This window comes from Dendrobates tinctorius, unplaced genomic scaffold (genome assembly GCF_039654945.1).
Source record: "Dendrobates tinctorius isolate UK_male_01 unplaced genomic scaffold, ASM3965494v1 ptg000310l, whole genome shotgun sequence".
Lineage (NCBI taxonomy): Eukaryota > Metazoa > Chordata > Amphibia > Anura > Dendrobatidae > Dendrobates > Dendrobates tinctorius.
The window spans coordinates 1,252,201-1,273,584 of NW_027361977.1; the positions used below are offsets into that span (position 1 = coordinate 1,252,201).

At 47.3% G+C, this 21,384-nt stretch overlaps 1 protein-coding gene across 11 annotated transcripts in view; it reads right to left on the minus strand.

Moving 5' to 3' along the window:
* Window positions 1-21,384, minus strand: part of TULP4 (TUB like protein 4) — a 1,043,161-nt gene that overhangs the window by 1,004,255 nt on the left and 17,522 nt on the right. The gene's annotated exons all lie outside the window — the stretch shown is intronic.

Below are 21,384 nucleotides of genomic sequence, written 5' to 3' on the forward strand. Positions count from 1 at the left end.
TTGAACAGATCACGTAAAGTTGGCCATGAGAAAAGCATGGAGATTGCAAATCGATCCCTTCTACTTTCAAGGACTGTCCCTGAGCATGGTTAATGGACATTGCAAATAGCAGTTGAACTGGAAACTGGAGGCGTTTAAAATCAAAATACAAATCAGATGGAATGAGTGGAATTCTTGGAATGAAAATGTCCTCTCCTTTGGCACATCCCGTTTCTGAGCTGTGTCTCTAACCCTATCCTGTGTGATAATGTCTGCTGAGCTGTGTACATAATACTCTCCTGTGTGATACACAGCTCAGCAGAAAGTATCTAATCCTATCGTGTGTTACTGACTGTTCAGCCGTGTATCTAATCCTATCCTGTGTGATACTGACTGCTGAGCCATGTATCTAATCCTATTCTGTGTGATACTCTCTGCTGTCTCATTTTTCATCTTTTAAACAGCTCTGGGACAGCGTGGCGAGTTTTGAGTGGCGACTTTTGTGATCGACCTTCATGTGGTGAGGTTGGTGTGTGTGGTGAAATGTATGCTGAGGGTGGTAAAATGTGTTGAAGCACGTGGTAGTGTGTGGCGCATTTTGTGTGTGTTCATATCCCCGTGTGTGGTGAGTATCCCATGTCAGGGACCCACCTTAGCAACTGTACGGTATATACTCTTTGGCACCATCGCTCTCATTCTTTAATTCCCCCTTGTTCACATCTAGCAGCTGTCAATTTGCCTCCCAACACTTTTCCTTTCACTTTTTCCCCATTATGTAGATAGGGGCAAAATTGTTTGGTGAACTGGAACGCGCAGTGTTAAAATTTCGCCTCACAACATAGCCTATGATGCTCTTGGGGTCCAGACGTGTGACTGTGCAAAATTTTGTGGCTGTAGCTGCAACGGTGCAGATGCCAATCCCGGACATACACACATACAAACATACACATACACACATTGAGCGTTATATATTATCTGTCTATCTATATATATATATATACACACACACACACACATACATACAATATATATGCAGTACAGACCAAAAGTTTGGACACACCTTCTCATTCAAGGGGTTTACTTTATTTTCATGACTATGAAAATTGTAGATTCACTCTGAAGGCATCAAAACTATGAATTAATAACACATGTGGAATTATATAATTAACAAAAAAGTGTGAAACAACTGAAATTATGTCTTATAATCTAGGTTCTTCAAAGTAGCCACCTTTTGCTTTGATTACTGCTTTGCACACTCATGGCATTCTCTTGATGAGCTTCAAGAGGTAGTCACCGGAAATGGTCTTCCAACAGTCTTGGAGTTCCTAGAGATGCTTAGCACTTGTTGGCCCTTTTGCCTTCACTCTGTGGTCCAGCTCACCACAAACCATCTTGATTGGGTTCAGGTCTGTTGACTGTGGAGGGCAGGTCATCTGACGTAGCACCCCATCACTCTCATTCTTGGTCAAATAGCCTTTACACAGCCTGGAGGTGTGTTTGGGGTCAATGTCCTGTTGAAAAATAAATGATGGTCCAACTAAACGCAAACCGAATGGAATAGCAAGCCGCTGCAAGATGCTGTGGTAGCCATGCTGGTTCAGTATGCCTTCAATTTTGAATAAATCCCCAACAGTGTCACCAGCAAAGCACCCCCACACCATCACACCTCCTCCTCCATGCTTCACGGTGGGAACCAGGCATGTAGAGTCCATCTGTTCACCTTTTCTGCGTCGCACAAAGACACGGTGGTTGGAACCAAAGATCTCAAATTTGGACTCATCAGACCAAAACACAGATTTCCACTGGTCTAATGTCCATTCCTTGTGTTCTTTAGCCCAAACAAGTCTCTTCTGCTTGTTGCCTGTCCTTAGAAGTGGTTTCCTAGCAGCTATTTTACCATGAAGGCCTGCTGCACAAAGTCTCCTCTTAACAGTTGTTGTAGAGATGTGTCTGCTACTAGAAATCTGTATGGTATTGACCTAGTCTCTAATCTGAGCTGCTGTTAACCTGCGATTTCTGAGGCTGGTGACTCGGATGAACTTACCCTCCGCAGCAGAGGTGACTCTTGGTCTTCCTTTCCTGGGGCAGTCCTCATGTGAGCCAGTTTCGTTGTAGCACTTGATGGTTTTTGCCACTGCACTTGGGGACACTTTCAAAGTTTTCCCACTGACTGACCTTCATTTCCTAAAGTAATGATGGCCACTCGTTTTTCTTTACTTAGAATTTGTTTTATGGCAAGAAAAAAGCAGCTAACAGTCTATTCATTAGGACTATCATCTGTGTATTCACCAGACTTCTGCACAACACAACTGATGGTCCTAACCCCATTTATAAGGCAAGAAATCCCACTTATTAAACCTGACAGGGCACACCTGTGAAGTGAAAACCATTTCCGGTGACTACCTCTTGAAGCTTATCAAGAGAATGCCAAGAGTGTGCAAAGCAGAAATCAAAGCAAAAGGTGGCTACTTTGAAGAACCTAGAATATAAGACATATTTTCAGTTGTTTCACACTTTTTTGTTAATTATATAATTCCACGTGTTAATTCATAGTTTTGATACCTTCAGAGTGAATCTACAATTTTCATAGTCATGAAAATAAAGAAAACTCTTTGGTCTGTACTGTATATGTAATCGATATTAAAAAGTGTATTACATATTTACAATTTAATAGTTTTTTGTGTTCTAAAGTTGTATTCCCATAAATATATATTATGTTATATCTAAATATCTTTATTATTGTATAACAATGATTAAATGTCTGATGTTCACATTGTACTACAATACATTTTTCACTTAAATATAAGCAATATATGTGGGAGTCGGAGTCGGTGTAAGGGAAATTGAGGAGTCGGAGTCGCAGGTTTGGCTTACCGACTCCACAGCCCTGATGACTACCTTATGTTATCAAATTCTATGTAGTACCTGTGGGTTCAAAATGCTCACTGTACGACTGGATAGTTTCCAAAATGGGGTTGCTCGTGGGGGTTTCCACTCTTTAGGCACATCAGAGTCTCTCCAAACACGACATGAGGCTCGCAGACCATGCCATCAAAGTCTGCGTTCCAAAATTTCTTACTTCCTTTCCTAGCACTGCCGTGCGCCCAAATAGTGGTTTTCCTCCAAATATAGGATAGTAATATAGTTATTAAGGTTGAAGGAAGACGTTAAGTCCATCTAGTTCAACCCATATGCTATCCTAACTTGCCCTAACATGTTGATCCAGAGGAAGGCAAAAAAAACCCATGTGGCAAACAGTAAGCTTCACATTGGGGAAAAAAATTACTTCCTGACTCCACATACGGCAATCAGACTAGCTCCCTGGATCAACGCAATATTAAGGAAACTAGTGTATATACCCTGTAATATTATACTTTTCAAGAAAGGCATCCAGTCCCTTCTTAAATTTTAGTAGGGAATCACTCATTACAGCATCATATGGCAGAGAGTTCCATAGTCTCACTGCTCTTACAGTAAAGAATCCGCGTCTGTGAGTATGCTTAAACCTTCTTTCCTCGAGACGTAGAGGATGCCTCCTTGTCCCCGTCACAGGTCTAAGAGTAAAAAGATCATTGGAAAGGTCTTGGTATTGTCCCCGCATATATTTATACATTGTAATAAGATCACCCCTAAGCCTTCGATTCTCCAAACTAAATAACCCCAAGTGTAATAACCTATCTTTGTATTGCAGACCCCCTAGTTCCCTAATAACCTTGGTGGCTCTTCTCGGCACCCGCTCCAGTTCAGCTATGTCTTTCTTATACACTGGAGACCAGAACTGTACACAGTATTCTAAGTGTGGTCGCACTAGTGACTTATATAGAGTTAAAATTATGTTCTCCTCATGAGCATCTACGCCTCTTTTAATGCATCCCATTATTTTATTTGCCTTTGCAGCAGCTACCTGACACTGGCCACTAAATATGAGTTTGTCGTCCACCCATACACCCAGGTCTTTTTCAGTGGCAGTTTTGCCCAGTGTTTTACAATTAAGCACATAATTATACATCTTGTTCGTTCTACCCAAGTGCATGACCTTACATTTATCCCCATTAAAACTCATTTGCCATTTATCAGCCCAAGCTTCTAGTTTACATAAATCCTCCTGTAATATAAAATTGTCCTCCTCTGTATTGATTACCCTGCAGAGTTTAGTGTCATCTGCAAATATTGAAATTCTACTCTCTATGCCCCCTACAAGGTCATTAATAAATATGTTAAAAAGAAGCGGGCCCAAAACTGACCCCTGTGGTACCCCACTGCTAACCGTGACCCAGTCCGAGTGTCCTCCATTAATAACCACCCTTTGTTTCCTATCCCTGAGCCAGCTCTTAACCCACCTACACATATTTTCCCCTATCCCCATTGTTCTCATTTTATGTATCAACCTTTTGTGTGGCACCGTATCAAAAGCTTTTGAAAAGTCCATGTACACCACGTCCACTGCATTCCCTTGGTCCAGTCCGGAACTTACCTCTTCATAAAAGCTTATCAGATTAGTCTGACAGGAATGGTCCCTTGTAAACCCATGTTGATATTGGGTCATGAGGTTATTCTTCTCCAGATACTCCAGTATAGTATCTCTTAGAAAACCCTCCAGGATTTTACCCACAGTTGAGGTTAAACTTACTGGCCTGTAATTTCCAAGTTCAGTTTTTGTCCCCTTTTTGAATATTGGCACCACATTTGCTATACGCCAGTCCTGCGGTACAGACCCTGTTATTATGGAATCTTTAAAGATTAAAAATAATGGTCTATCTATGACTGTGCTTAATTCCGCAGGATATTGGCATACTCAGGAGAAATTGCACAACAAATGTTTTGGTCTATTTTCTCCTGTTACCTTTTTGAAAATAAAAAAATTTAGGCTAAAATTACATTATTTGCTAGTAAAATGTGATTTTTTTTTTTTTACTGTAACAGCTCTACAATATAAACTGGGGGTTCCAGGTGCTCATGACACATCTAGATAAGAGAACTAGTTTCCAAAATGGGATCACTTGTTGGGGGTTTTCCACTGTTTAGGCACATCAGGGGCTCTCCAAACGCAACATGGTGTCCACTCTCGATTCCAGCCAGTTTTGTGTCAAACGGCGCTCCTTTTTCGAGACCTGCAGTGCACCCAAACAGTGGATTTCCCTGACATATGGGGTATCGGCATACTCAGGAGAAAGTGCACAACAAATTTTAGGGTCCGTTTTCTCCTGTTACCCTTGTGAAAATAAATTGGGAGCTAAAGTAAATTTCTTTGTGAAGAAAAGGAAGATGTTCATTTTTTCTTCCACATTGCTTTAGCTCCTGTGAAGCATCGGAAGGGTTAATAAACTTCTTGAATGTCGTCGAGTACTTTTAACTCCTTTACTCCCAAGGGTCGTTTGCACATTCATGACCGGGCCAATTTTTACAATTCTGACAACTGTCCCTTTATGAGGTAATAACTCTGGAACGCTTCCATGGATCCAGGTGATTCTGACATTGTTTTCTAGTGACATATTGTACTTCATGTTAGTGGTAAAATTTTATTGATATAACTTGCGTTTATTTGTGAAAAAAAAAATGGAAATTCGGCGAAAATTTTGAAAATTTCGCAATTTTCCAAATTTGAATTTTTATGTCCTTCAATCACAGAGATATGGCACACAAAAAACTTAATACATAACATTTCCCATATGTTTACTTTACATCAGCACAATTTTGGAACCAAAAGTTGACCAGCGATTTCTCATTTTTGCAACACCATTTTATTTTTACGGACCACTTCACATTTGAAGTCACTTTGAGGGGTCTATATATAAGGTGCTAAAAATCAAATTCAAGAAGTTTATTAACCCTTCAGGTGCTTCACAGGAATTTTTTGAATGTTTAAAAAAAAAAAAAATGAACTTTTAACTTTTTTTAACAAAAAAATTACTTCAGGTCCAATATTTTTATTTTACCAAGGGTAACAGAGAAATTGGACTGCAAAAGTTATTGTGCAATTTGTCCTGAGTACGCTGATACCAGATATGTGGGGGGAACCACTGTTTCGACGCATGGCAGAGCTCAGAAGGGAAGGAGCGCTGTTTGACTTTTTCAATGCAAAATTGGCTAGAATTCAGATCGGACGCCATGTCACGTTTGGAGAGCCCCTGATGTGCCTAAACAGTGGAAACCCCCCAAAAGTGACCCCATTTTGGAAACTAGACCCCCCCCAAGGAACATATCTAGATATGTGGTGAGAACTTTGAACCCTCAAGGGCTTCACAGTAGTTTATAACGTACAGCCGTACAATTAAAAAAACATATTTTTTTTCCACAAAAATGATCTTTTCACCCCCAATTTTTATTTTCCCAAGGGTAACAGGACCCCAATAGTTATTGTGCAATTTGTCTTGAGTACGCTGATACCCCATATGTGGGTGTAAATGACTATTTGAGCACATGGCAGAGCTCGGAAGGGAAGCAGCGCCATTTGACTTTTTTGGCTGGAATTGAGATCGGACGCCATGTCGCGTTTGGAATGCCCGTTTTCCCAAATAGTGGAAACCTCCCACAAGTGACCCCATTTTGGAAACTAGATCCCCAAGGAACTTATCTAGAAGTTGTTGTCCAATTTGTCCTGAGTACACTGATACCCCATATGTGGGAGAAAACTACTGTATGGGCACACGTCGGGGCTTGGAAGGGAAGTGGTGACGTTTTGGAATGCAGACTTTGATGGAATGGTCTGCGGGTGTCATGTCGCGTTTGGAGAGCCGCTGATGTGCCTAAACTGTTGAAACCCCCACAAGTGACCCCATTTTGTAAACTAGACCCCCAAGGAACTTATCTAGATGTGTGGTGAGCACTTTGAACCCTTCAGTGCTTCACAGAAGATTATAACGCCCCAGCGTGAAAAGAACAAAATCATTTTTTCCACAAAAAAGATCTTTTAGTCCCCAATTTTTTTAATTTCCCAAGGGTAACAGGAGAAATTGGAACCCAAAAGTTGTTGTGCAATTTGTTCTCAGTAAGCTGACACCCCATATGTGGGGGTAAACCACTGTTTGGGCGCATGGCAGAGCTTGGAAGGGAAGGAGCACCATTTGACTTTTTCAACGCAGAATTGGCTGGAATTGAGATCAGATGTCATGTTGCGTTTGGAGAGCACCTTATGTGCCTAAACAGTGGAAAAACCCCAATTCTAACTCGAACCCTAATCTCAACACACCCCTAATCTCAGCCCTAACCCTAGCCCTAATGGGAAAATGGAAATAAATACATTTTTTTTTAAATTTTATTATTTTTTCGTAATTAAGGGGGTGATAATGGGGGGGTTTGATTTACTATTTATAGCGGGTTTCTATGTTTGGCAGCTGTCACATGCTAAAAGACTCTTTTTATTGTAAAGTCATAGTTACTCACCGGTTAACGGTATTTTTCGGAGTCCATGACAGCACCACCTGAGAGAGGGGATCCGCCCTTCAGGAACAGGAAATCCTACAGATACATAAGGGCGGCACCTCTCCCACGCATCAGTTGGTTTACAGAGAACAAGAGGACCACAATGGTTAATAGCATAATTTATATACAATACTCTACACGACTATTAATTACCCGTGTACATATAAGAGGAAGAAGTGCACACCCAAATTAAACTAAAGGGAGGGAATATACGAGTGCTGTCATGGACTTCGAAAAATACCGTTAACCGGTGAGTAACTACGACTTTATTCGGTCGTCCATGACAGCACCACCTGAGAGAATTACAGAGAGTAATAATTACTTTAGGGAGGGATTACAGCCTGCAGCACCCTGACACCAAAGGAGAGGTCTGAGGAAGCACCCAGGTGTAGTCTATAATGGTTGTAGAAGGTGCTCGGAGAGGACCAAGTAGCTGCCTTACATATCTGGTCGATTGAGACCTCCGATCTCTCTGCCCAAGAGGTTGCCATGGCCCTGGTGGAATGCGCCCTCAGCTTGCCAGGGGCCGGTTTGCCTTTTGAGGTTTATGCTAAAGAAATGGCCTCCCTAATCCATCTCGCTAGCGAACTTTTTGAAGCCCTAAGGTCCTTTCTAGTGCCCTGATAGAAAATAAATAAGGCATTATCTTTTTTCCAGGGGTCGGTAACTGTCAGGTACTCTAGAAGACATCTCCTAACGTCTAGAGTGTGTAATTTCCTTTCCTTATCGTTCGTGGGATTAGGGAGGAAGGATGGAAGAACTATCTCCTGAGCTCTATGGAAACTGGAGGCTACTTTAGGCAGGTATGCTGGATCGGGTGTAAGAATTACCCTGTCATCCCTGAACTGTATGTAAGGAAGAAGTCTAGATAGCGCCTGGATGTCACTCACTCTACGGGCTGATGTCAACGCTACCAGGAGAGCCACTTTAAGGGACAGGTTTTTTCGTGGAAGCTGATGAGATAGGTTCAAACGGGGCCTCTGTCATGGCCTTAAGAACTAGGTTTAGATCCCATGGCATAAATTTATTCCTCACTATCAGTCTGGACCTGCCTGTTGCTTTAATAAACCTATTGATCCATTGGTTACTTGCGATGTTGCAGTTGAACAGTGCCCCTAGAGCCGACACCTGTACCTTAAGGGTGCTGGTGGAGAGTCCCATGTCCAGACCTTTTTGCAAGAACTCTAAGATCTGTGCTATGGGAGTGGACTGTCCAGCTACTACCCCTGAGCTCTGAAGGAATCTCTTCCAGATCCTCACGTAGATTTTGGATGTAACCGGCTTTCTGCTTTTAAGCAGGGTGTTAATTAGGGCCAGGGAAAAACCTCTCTCTTTTAGAAGTGCCCGCTAAAAATTCACGCCGTCAGATGTAGGCCAGCTACCTGAGAATGGTAAACTGGGCCCTGGGACAGGAGGTCTGTGATGTTTTGTAGGACCTAAGTGTCGGATACCGACATGGTCCTGAGGCATGAGAACCATGCCCTCCTGGGCCAAAACGGGGCGATCACTATAATCCTCGCTTTGTCCTTCCTGACTTTCCTCATCACCAGGGGTAGTAGAGCCAGGGGAGGGAAGGCGTATGCTAGGCCGAAGTCCCATTTGATTAGAAGAGCATCTACTGCCAGAGGGATCTCCCTGGGATTCAGAGAGAAGAACTGAGGCACCTTCCTGTTCTCTCTGGTAGCGAAGAGGTCCACTTCTGGCTGCCCTCATTTTTGTACTATCTGGTTGAAGATGGGACGCTTTTAAGGACCATTCCCCTTGCTTTAGAAGGTTGCGGCTTAAGAAGTCTGCTGAGGTATTTTCCCTTCGTTTTATGTGCAGAGCTGTTAAAGATAGGAGATGTTGCTCTGCCCACTGGAACAGCCGTTCTGCTACCTCCATCAGGGGCCTGGACCGAGTGCCGCCTTGGTGGTTGATGTAAGCCACGGTGACCTGATTGTCGGAGAATATTCGAACATAGCGACCCTGTAGATACACAAGAAGGTTTTTAACTGCCTGCTCTATGGCTGTTAGCTCTTTCAAGTTGGAGGACATTCCCAACTGATGGCCCTCCCACAGGTCCTGGATTAAGATTTCCCCCATGTGGGCTCCCCAACCCGTAGGGCTTGCGTCTGTGGTGACTGCTCGGGTTATGTTATATTCCCAGGGTACCCCTCTGGCTAGATTGTTCTCGTCTAGCCACCACTCAAGTGATCTCAAAGTGTGTTGGGATAGAGTCAACTGGCCTTCTAGATAACCGCCCAGGATCTTTTGATGGCGTAAAACCTCGCCCTGTAGCCCCCTTGTGTGGAACTGGGCCCACCGGACCGCGGGGATGCAGGATGAGAGAGAGCCCAGGAGGGACATTGCCTTCCTGAGAGACATGGTAGGGTTATTGGAGACGTTCAAGACCTGCTGACGTAGGCGAACTAATTGTTCGGGTGGAAGACGACATTCCTGATTCTGCGAATCTAGAATTAAGCCCAAGAACTGCTGGGCCTTCATGGGCTGTAGATGGGACTTCTTAATGTTTAATAGCCACCCTAACCGTTCCAAAGCCGATTTTGCTTTTTGCAATTGATCCAGACAATGGACTGCTGTTTTGCCTACAATAAGGAAGTCATCCAGGTAGGGAATTACTAGGATGTCTGCCTCCCGTAGATGGGCCATCACTTCCGCTATAACCTTAGTGAACACCTGGTGGGCGACTGCTATACCAAAGGGAAGGGCGACATATTGAAAATGCTGTAAGGACCCCCTCCAAATGAACTGCCACTCTAAGGAAATGCTGATGAGACGCATAGATGGGTATATGGTAATAAGCGTCTTTTAAATCCAACACCACCATAAAGCAATTTTCGAACAGCAATTCTATTGTGGAACTGATCGTTTCCATTTTGAAAGGCCAAATGACCAAGTATCTGTTGAGTGCTTTCAAATAATGGTCCTGTAGGAATTATCTGGTTTACGGACCAAAAATAGGGGGGAGTAGAAGCCTTCGCCCTTCTCCGCCTCTGGTACCTTTATCAATACTCCCTTCTGACATAGGTCAACAACTTCGGTTTCTAGGGCAGTCTGTTCTGCCAAGGAAGACCTGAGCGGGGTGACCCTAAAACTGTTCTGGGGAACACAGGCAAATTCGAGCTTTAGGCCTGAGCCTACCAATCCCAGGATCCAGTTACTGTTCGAGATCCGTGACCAGGCTTGGAAGAAGGCCGATAGTCTACCTCCCACTGGGGCCTCTAGTCATTGGGGAGGTTTCTTGGTCTCATGGGATGCTTCTTGGCATCCCCCTCCAAACATAAAACAGGTACCTTTCCTCTTATCTTCCCATCTGCCCCGGTCCCTGGATGTCCTCCTCCAAAAAAATCTCTTCCTAGCAAAGGGACGTCAATAGGAAGGGGTGGGCAGGGAAGGGAATTTCTTTTTATCGTCGCCAGCCTTCTCCAGGAGTTCATCTAGGACTGGTCCGAATAGATATTCCCCCTCACACGGGATGGAGCACAGCCGGGATCTGGCCTGGATATCCCCGGGCCAGCAATTTAGCCATATAGCCCGTCGGGCTGCATCTGATAGCCCTGCGGCCTTGGCCGCCATTCTCGTGGAATCTGCCGAAGCGTCGGCTAAAAAGGCTGCCGCATCCTGGATGGTAGGTAGGGTTTTCAAGATAGATTCCCTCGAGGCTCTGTCCTCTAACTGCGTTTCTAGCTGGTCCAGCCAGACCATCATAGATCTGGCCGTGCAGGTAGCTGCGACCGCCGGTCTCATGTCACCAGCCGACATCTCCCATGTGCCTTTCAAGTAGGATACCGCCTTTTTATCCAGCGGGTCCTTTAAAGAGACCATGTCATCAAAGGGGATAGCGGATTTTTTGGACGCCTTACCCACTGCTGCATCCAATTTCGGGGCTTTATCCCATTTATTCACCACAGGGTCCTCAAAGGGATATCGCCGTTTAAAGGCTGGTGGTAGGGAGCCTTTTCTTTCAGGTTTCCTCCATTCCCTGTTAATCAAATTTTGGACTTTGTCGTTTAACGGGAACGACTTACGTTTCCTGGGGTCTAAACCCCCGAACATTAGGTCCTGTGCAGACCGTTCAGGTTTGGTGTCTGTTACCCCCATGATAGCCCTGGCTGCCTTGACTAGTTTGTCCACTTGTTCCAGACCTAGGCAGAAACGGCTGGCGGCTTCCTCTGAAGAGGACACAGACGCAGAGGTGGTGAGGAGTCTTCATTCCCTCTAGGGTCAGCTGAAGAGCCTGACCCTGAGAAACTTGCCCTCTTTCTTTTCCTAGACTACTCCCTCTGGGGTTCGGATTTTAGGGCTTTAACCTCCGTCCTGATTATTTCCCTTAGACTTGTAGCGAAGTCAGGGGTTCCTTCCGCCACCCACAGGAGGGGGACAGAGTAAGGAAGTATGCCTGTAATATTTTTTGGGACTACGCCCTTTTTTTTTACCGTCTGCCATATGCATGACTGGCACAGCCTCTTAGGGTAGGTGTCCGGCAAGGGGCATTTGCAAAGGGCGCATTCCCTGTTTTTTGCCTTGTCAGTGCATTTCTTTCCCTATAGGAGGAAAACATAAGGGGAACACTGCGTCAGGGTACATTCATGAAAATCTCTTACCCTGAGCAGAAGGCGTAGGTACCGGATCACGGGGGGGGGAGCTGGATCCTTCGGCCTGGAGGTACTTCTATGGCCGGATTGTCCAGTTCGTTTCTTCTTTTGCTGGGAGCAGGTTTGGGACCTCTCTGAGGTACGTTCCTGCTCTTTGTCCAGCTGGGGCACGGGAGCTTCCTATTCGTCCATCCTGCATCTGAGCTGAAGCCGCTCGTCAGTGCCTCTGTGCTCTTTTCCTTCCCCCCGGTAATCCGGGTTCACAGGTGAGGTGGCCAGGGGCTGATTTCTGCCCCCTCCCCCTTTCTCCCCGACGTCCAACCCTTCTGCGTGCCACGCCCCCCCGCTCTGCCGGCGCCCGGTGAGGCACGGGGAGAGAGAAAACCGCCGGCACCCGACTTCCGGTCCAGTGCCGCTGGCCCCGCCCCGTCACGTCACGTCCGGTCCGGGCTCGCGCGAGAACGCGCAGGCCACCGGCGCCATGGCGGCGCCCGACACACAGCGCCCCCCCGACGCCACTGAGGTGCAGTCGCACGCCCCCGACCGCGATTAAGGCAGAGGGGGACTGCACCGGCCAGAACAAGGACTGGGATCAGGGGAGGAGAGGCCATACTTACCTGCCGGCGCCGGCCCAGGAGACGGGCATCCGCCGGACCCCACTCCCACCTGCCCCGCACACTGACGTGGAACCCTGCGCGGGCCACCGTGGCGCTTCCAGGGGACTCCGCACTGCCCGAGGTAGGAGACCCCCCGCTACCTGAGTCGGACAGCCAGCCTGGGGATTCCTCATCCATGATGGCATGATCTGTAGGGAATCCTGTCCTCCAGGAACATGAAACCAACTGATGCGTGGGAGAGGTGCCGCCCTTATGTATCTGTAGGATTTCTTGTTCCTGGAGGGCGGATCCCCTCTCTCAGGTGGTGCTGTCATGGACAACTGAATAAAAATAGTTTTTGCATCACATTTTGAGAGCTATAATTTTTCCATATTTTGACCCACCGAGTCATGTGAGGTCTTATTTTTTGCGGGACGAGTTGACGTTTTTATTGGTACCATTTTCAGGCATGTGACATTTTTTGATCGCTTTTTATTCCGATTTTTGGGACGCAGAATGAACAAAAACCAGCATTTCATGAATTTCTTTTGGGGGGTGCGTTTACACCGTTCCGCGTGTGGTAAAAATGATAGAGTGGTTTTATTCTTTGGGTCAGTACGATTACAGCGATACCTCATTTAAGTTTTTTTTATGTTTTGGCACTTTTATGCAATGAAAACAATTTTATATAAAAAATAATTATTTTTGCTTCGCTTTATATTGCAAGCTATATCCAATAGCTGTGTCTCTCTCCGTTTCATTGAAGCAGAAATGCCATCTGCGATTAAACCTCCTCTTTGGGACTGGCAAAATAGCAAGTTCTTTCACTCCCTTATCAAAAAGCCAGGAGTTAAATCCTCAGCTTGTAATTTTTGTAGTCACGGTAAAAGGGTGATTAAGCAATTCCTTCAATTCAGCCACCTGTGTCCATTGACCTTCATTTAGGGTTACCTGAGGGTTCGCCATATCTATACGATACGGTTTTAGTTCAAAGAATCGCTCAATCATTAAATAAGTGCTGCCCCACCGAGTGGCTTGATTGACAATTGCCCCTTTCCCAGCACGTCTCTTCAAGATAGAATAAATTTTAGGGGTTCTGGCGGCAATAACCAATTTCCCCATCAGATTTCCAGCATGTCCATCTTGGAGACTCTCTCTTATTACCAGCTGCAGCGTGTGTACAACTTTCTCACTTTCTCCAGCTCGGGGCCCAGGAATCGGATCCTATGCAGGGCAGGCACCCCTCCCCCTCCTCTCTCTGGTGAAGACGGCAGAAGTCAGGACAGAGGAGGGGAGATTGCCCCCTGCAGTCTGGAGCAGGTGCAGGATGGGAGCACTGCCGCATACAAGTGAGTTTTGATAGGTGCGTGCTCTTGCTTCTGGGGGGGGGGGCAGCTGCCCCCCCTGCCCCTCGCTGGCTACGGCCATGATTCACACACAGCGTTTTTGCGGATCCGTTTTTTGCAGTAAAATGCAGTGACTCTGGGCATCCCAGCAAAGTTAATGCGTTTCAAGGTATGACATTCAGACACATTGTTTTGTGAGGATCCATTTTCAGGCTGAATGAGCATGTCAGTTTGTGTGGCGTTTTTCTAATCTGCTTTTGCTATTGAAAACATTATCTATGAGCTCAAAAACCTTTCAGGTGATGCGGTTTTTTAAAAAGCTGATCTGCTTTTGCAGCTGAAAAACGTATCCTCAAAAAACGCAGCAAAACTCTGTGTGTGGAATGTAGCCTTAGATCAGGAATAGAACAGCCATTTATAGGACATTTCATAACTTTCCCAAATTCCTATGAAAAAATATTCAGCACATTCTGAATTGAACTACTGTACCCAATTTATTATATATTTTAGGAGTCGGTCCATTTTATACCGACTCCGACTCCACAGCCCTGGTATATACTGCCCCTTTTGGTCAAACAATCAGTAGATTTGGGTTCCAGTACCATCTCTATGCTGATGACACCCAATTATACACTTCTCCTGATATCACGCCTGCCTTTTTGGAAAACACCAGTGATTGTCTTTCCGCTGTCTCTAACATCATGTCCTCCCTCTATCTGAAACTGAACGTGTCAAAAACTGAACTCCTTGTGTTTCCTCACTCTACTAATGTACCTATGCGCAACATTGGCATTTCCGTGTGTAGTTCCAGCATTACTACCCAGCAACATGCCCGCTGTCTTGGGGTCATACTTGATTCCGAGCTTTCATACACACCCCACATCACTGGCTCGCTCTTGTTATCTGCACCTCAAAAACATTTCTAGAATTCAACCCTTTCTTACTTTCAACTCTGCAAAAACTCTTACTGTTTCTCTTATTCAATCTTGTCTGGACTTTTGTAACTCTCTACTAATTGGTCTCCCTCTTACCAAAATCTCCCCTCTCCATTCCATCCTGAATGCTGCAGCCAGGAACATATTCCTCACCAATCGTTATACCTACCACCCTACCCGTGCCCTCAGTTCTACCAATGACCTGAGGTTAACATCCTCATTAATCAGAACCTCCCACTCCCATCTGCAAGACTTTTCACGTGCTGCATCAATTCTTTGGAATGCACTATCCAGGTTAATACGATTAATCCCCAATCCCCACAGTTTTAAGCGTGCCCTAAAAACGCATTTGTTCAGACTGGCCTTTCGCCTCAACGCATTAACCTATATATCCCTGTGTGGCTCATTCAAAATTTCTTACCATAACCAGGTTCCTCGCATTATGTTCTCACATGCTTTATGCATTTAATAGCCCTCTGTGTCTGTACTGTTAGGCTGTGTTCACACATAGCGTTTTTTTAGCTGTATTTTTAGCGGTTTTGCCAATAAAACTGCTAAAAATAAGCTTCCCATTAATTTCTACGCATTTTGACTTTGTGCATATTGATGCGTTTTTTACCGCGAAAAAAACGCATCGCGGTAAAAAACGTAGCATGCTCATTAATTTAGCTGATTTTTCCGCGCTTCTGGCTAGTTCAATGCGTTTTGAAAACGCGCCGGAAAAAACGCATCAAAACCGTGCAAAAACCGCGACGAAAACGCGAAGACAAAAAAGGTGCGGTTTCTGGGAAGGGAGTCAGGTTTTTGAGCAGAAATTTTCTGCTATGTGTGCACTTACATTTTTAGACTGTTAACTGGTTCATGCAGCAACAGAAACACTCGATTCTTACACTAGGGCTGGTCCAAACAATAAAAACAATAAAAGCAATTGTTACCATCCACCTTTCGTGTCTTCCCTTTTTCCTCAGATTGTAAGATTGCGCGCAGGGCCTTCACTCCACTTGGTATCGGTTTTGATCAATGTGTTTATTGTTATGCTGTAATGTCTATTGTCTGTAGAAGTCCCCTCTATAATGTAAAGTGCTGCGGAATATGAGGGCGCTATAGAAATAAAATTATTATTACTATTATTACAGTGGGGAAATAAAGTATTTAGTCAGCCACCAATTGTGCAACTTCTCCCGCTTAAAAAGATGAGAGGCCTGTAATTGACATCATAGGTAGACCACAACTATAAGGCTATGCGCACGTTACCGCGGGAATTCCGGAATTCCATTCCGCGGGAAAACCTCATTTTAAACTCCCGCGAATTACCCGCAGAAAGCTAGTGATTTGCAAGCGTAATTAGCTTGCAGAATGCTAGCGTTTTCCAAGCGATCTGTAGCATCGCTTGGAAAACTGATTGACAGGTTGGTCACACTCGTCAAACATAGTGTTTGACGAGTGTGACCAACCTTTTACTATTGAGGCTGCCTATGCAGCATCAGTAGTAAAAAGATCTAATGTTAAAAATAAAAAAATTGCGTTTTTCTTACCTTCCGACGTCCCACACAGCGTTCCCAATCATTGCGATGCTGCCGGCAGGTCCCGTTCCCAGTGATGCATTGCGGCAATGACCTTTGATGTTATCAAAGGTCATTGCCACAATGCATCACTGGGAACGGGACCTGCCGGCAGCATCTGTCACGCCGCTTCCGCTTACTCAGCCGGCCTCCGCTCCCACGCCGCAGCCCCCCGCCGCCCGACAGCCACGGCGGTCCCTTCTGACAGGCTCGCGGCCAACGGGGTCTCTGCATGCAACGGCATGCACCATAGGCCACGCCTCCCTCCTGTTACTTGTGCTCCGGCAATGCCCTGACCCGGAAGCACCTACGGACCAATGGCAGACCTGACAGGGCCATATCAGGCCGTTCCCCCCCTGAGGGAGGCGCCTGATCGTTGTGTTTGCTAGCACACTGGGCACTGCTTCTCTCACCGAGTCTCTTTTTAACCTACATCAGGGTTCTCTCATGGTCTGGCATTACGCGATCCGCTTTCGCACTCTCGCCTCTGAGCTCGGCTGGAACAACGCGGCTTTGGTAGGGGTATTCGGGCGTGGCCTTTTGAGCAGAATAAAGGATGAACTCGCGGGTCTCGGGATACCCCGACCACCTTGGAGGACCTTATCTCGCTGGCCACCCGCATTGACCTATGCTTCCAGGAGCATGCCCGGGAGTCAGCGAGAGACAGGAAGTCCATCAGGCCAGCATCCTTTTCCACCCGGTCTGTCAGTCCTCCTCCTGCCGGGCCCTCGTCTCCCTCCTCGGTCAAATCCATGCAGGTAGATCGCCTCAAGTTGGCCGAGTTGCGTCAGAGAGAGAGGCGGGCACAAGCTCTATGCCTCTATTGCGGAGGCTCATCACACTTTGTCCGTACCTGTCCTGAGAAACAGGGAAACTCCTCCACCTAGGTCAGGTAAGAGAGGCCTCCCTAGGTGCTAATGATTGCTCTCAACCTCTTACTATATCTGCTATTTTGGTTTCAGGGGAGAGACGTGGGTCCGAGGTGGCCTATGTGGATTCGGGCTCGGCAGGTAACTTCATCCGGCGTGAAGAGGTGGACAAATACCAGATTCCCGTGGTTACCCTATGTAATCCTCGCCTGATTGCCGCAGTGGATGGCAAACCGCTACAGGAGACCGTCACCTTGGTCACTGAGGAAGTGGAGTTGCAAGTCGGAGCCTTACATCGAGAGAAGATAGCCTTTTACGTTCTGTCCAAGCTCTCCCATGCGATTCTACTCGGTCTTCCATGGTTAAGGACTCTTCAGCCTGTTCTCGACTGGTCTCCAGGGGAGATACTCCGCTGGGGGCACCCGTGCAAAGCTCACTGTTTGACTCCTGTCCGTCTAGCGGACGCTCCTCGGCCACCTCCAGACCTTCCTTCAGCCTACAATTCCTACGCTGATGTCTTTGATAAGGAAGCAGAGGTTCTTCCTCCACACCGGCCTTTTGACTGCCCAATTTAACTAGTCCACGGTTCAACCCCCCCAAGGGGCAGAATCTACCCCCTGTCTCCCGCAGAGACCATAGCCATGTCCGACTACGTCCGGGAGAACCTCGCCAAAGGCTTTATATGGAAATCCTCCTCGACCGCGGGAGCCGGGTTTTTCTTCGTCAAAAGGACAGATCTCTACGGCCGTGCACTGACTATAGGGGCTTGAACGAGATTACTATCAAGAACAGGTACCCCCTTCCACTCATTCTGGAACTGTCTGACCGACTCAGAGGGGCTCGGGTCTTCTCCAAGCTAGACCTCAGGGGAGCCTATAATCTGGTCCGTATCCGTGCAGGTGACGAGTGGAAGACGGCATTCAACTCTCGAGACGGCCATTACGAGTACCTGGTCATGCCCTTTGGTCTCTGCAATGCTCCTGCGGTGTTTCAAGAGTTCGTCAACCAGATCTTCCGGGACCTCTTGTACTCCTGTGTGGTCATGTACTTGGACGACAACCTCGTCTTCTCTCCGGATCTCTCGTCCCACAGAAAGTGTGTCCGTCTGGTGTTACAGCGTCTTCAGGAGAATCGCCTGTATGCTAAGATAGAGAAATGTCTCTTTGAACAGATCTCTCTGCCGTTTCTGGGATACATTATCTCCGACGCTGGATTAAGGATGGATCCCGAGAAGTTGACTGCCATTCTCAAATGGCCTCGCCCCGTCGGAGTAAGGGCGATACAACGGTTTCTCAGATTCGCCAATTATTACTGGCAATTCATCTCTCACTTTTCCAGAATAACCAGACCTATTTCTGCTCTCACCCGTAAAGGGACTACTCCCAATGATTGGACTCCTGAGGCAGAGGAGGCCTTTCAGACCCTAAAACGGGCTTTCTCCACGGCCCCGGTGCTGCATCGTCCCGAGAGCAACTGACCCTTTGTACTCGAGGTGGACGCTTCCTCGACAGGTGCCGAGGCAGTATTGTCCCAGAGATCCGCCACCGGTCGTCTGCACCCCTGTGGCTTCTTCTCTAAGGCCTTCTCTCCATCCGAGTGTAACTACTCGATCGGCGACCGGGAACTCCTAGCCATAAAGTTGGCCTTAGAAGAATGGCGTCATCTCCTGGAGGGGGCTGTCCATCCCTTTGTAACCTTCTCGGATCACAAGAATCTGGCCAATCTCCAGTCTGTCCAGAGACTCAACCCTCGTCAGGACAGATGGTCCTTATTTTTTGCCCGATTTGACTTTGAGCTCCGTTTTCGCCCCGGCAACAAGAATACCAAAGCCGACGTTCTGTCCAGGGTCTTCCAGCCACACGAAACAGTGGAGGAACCTTCGCATATCTTTGACCCCACTAGAATCATCACAGTGGCTCCAGTGAACTGGCTTCCTCCACCACCTGGCAAGACTCTTGTGCCTGAAAACCTCAAGCTAAAGGTCCTTCTATGGGGGCACTCCTCCAGACTAGCCGGCCATGCCAGAACTAAGAAGACCCTTGCCCTTATCACGCGTCACTACTGGTGGCCCACGCTTCGCCAAGATGTGCTCGATTTCATGGCATCTTGTCCCTCCTGTGCAAAAAACAAAGTGCCACGACAGCCTCCGTCCGGCTTGTTGCTTCCGTTGCCCGTCCTGCGGTTCCTTGGGAAAACATTGCCATGGATTTCATCACCGACCTACCCCGTTCTTCTGGCTGTACAGTCATCTTGGTGGTGGTGGATCGTTTCTCCATGATGGTCCACTTCATCCCTCTGCCCGGTCTCTCCTCGGCTCCTGAGTTGGCCAAAGTTTTCATCCATCAGATCTTCAGACTCCATGGACTACCTCAACGCATTGTGTCTGACTGAGGGGTTCAGTTCACCTCCAAGTTCTGGCGGGTACTTTGTAAGCTCCTGAACGAAACCTCGACTTCTCCTCTGCCTACCATCCACAGTCTAACGGACAGGTGGAGCGTACCAACCAGACGTTGACTGGGTACCTATGTCATTTCTCCAACGCCAACCAGAACGACTGGGTTGACTATAACAACCATGCTGGCGAGTCCTCGGCCAAGTCTCCGTTTTTCATTGTGTTTGGCAGACATCCTGGTGTTCCCCGTCCGATAACCCCTGTCTCCGAGGTACCCGCGGCCAACGCCTTGTCCTCTGAATTTTCCAAGATCTGGGCTGAGACCAACACGTCACTCAAGAGGGCCGCTGATCGGATGAAGAATTATGCCGACAAGAAGAGATTGGATTCCCCACCGTATCGTATCGGGGACAAAGTCTGGCTCTCGTCCAAATTTAACCGGTTGAAACTGCCTTCTTACAAGTTGGGTCCACGCTACATCGGTCCGTTTGAAATTCTTGGACGTATCAACGAAGTCGCCTACAAATTGAGCTTGCCTGCTTCGCTCCGGGTCCCAAACACCTTCCATGTCTCTCCTGAAACCTGTGGTACTGAATCGCTTCCATTCCGTGTCTGATCCTGGTTCTCAGCCGGTTGGTGCCAATGATGTCTTTGAGGTGGAGGACATCATCGCCATGAAGGTTAGAGGTAGGACTCTTTTTCTTATTGACTGGAAGGGCTTTGGTCCTGAGGAGAGATCCTGGGAACCTCAGGAGAATATCAATGCTCCCCATATCCTCAAGAGATTTTTTGCTAATCTCAGGGGAGGGCGGCTTAGGGGAGGGGGTACTGTCACGCCGCCTCCACATACTCACCCGGCCTCCGCTCCCACGACGGTCCCTTCTGACAGACTTGCGGCCGACGGGGTCTCTGCATGCAATGCGCATGCGCCATAGGCCGTGCCTCCCTCCTGTTACTTGTGCTCCGGCAATGCCCTGACCCGGAAGCACCTACGGACCAATAGCAGACCTGACAGGGCCATATCAAGCCGTTCCCCCTGAGAGAGGCGCCTGATCGTTGTGTTTGCTAGTACACTGGGCCCTGCTTCCTCGTGTGCTCTCTGCAGTCTCGCAGTCCTGTCTTCAGTGATTCCTGCAGTAGCCCCGCAGTCCTGCCTTCCGTGGTCCCTGCAGTAGCTCCGCAGTCGGTGCTCCGTGGGTCCAGCTATCTATACTCCAGTCCTGCCTCCTGTGTTCCTGCTCCGTCCTGCTATCCACGCTCCAGTCCTTCAGTCCTACTCCGGTGTTCCTACTCCATCCTGCTATCCACACTCCAGTCCTACAGTCCTACGCCAGTCCTGCCTCCCGTGTTCTTGCTCCGACCTGTTGTCTATGCTCCAGTCCTGCAGTCCTACTCTGGTCCAGTCTGCAGTGATCCCGCTGTTGTCTACGCTTCAGTCCCGCACTCCTACTCCAGTCCGTCCTGAGCCGCCCCTCTCGGTACCGGCTATCGTGGTACCCGAACCCCTGGGCCTGCTCCTGACGATCCCTGTATAGGGGTCGGCTCCACCTGGCAGCTTGCCTGGGGCCCCTCGGTGCCACGGTCCAGAGGGTCCACTCCTGAAGATTGGTCTCCTGACCAGCCATGGTAACAGCATCACTGAAGCCTGCGAGGGACATCGGAAGGTGAGAATATGACAATTTATT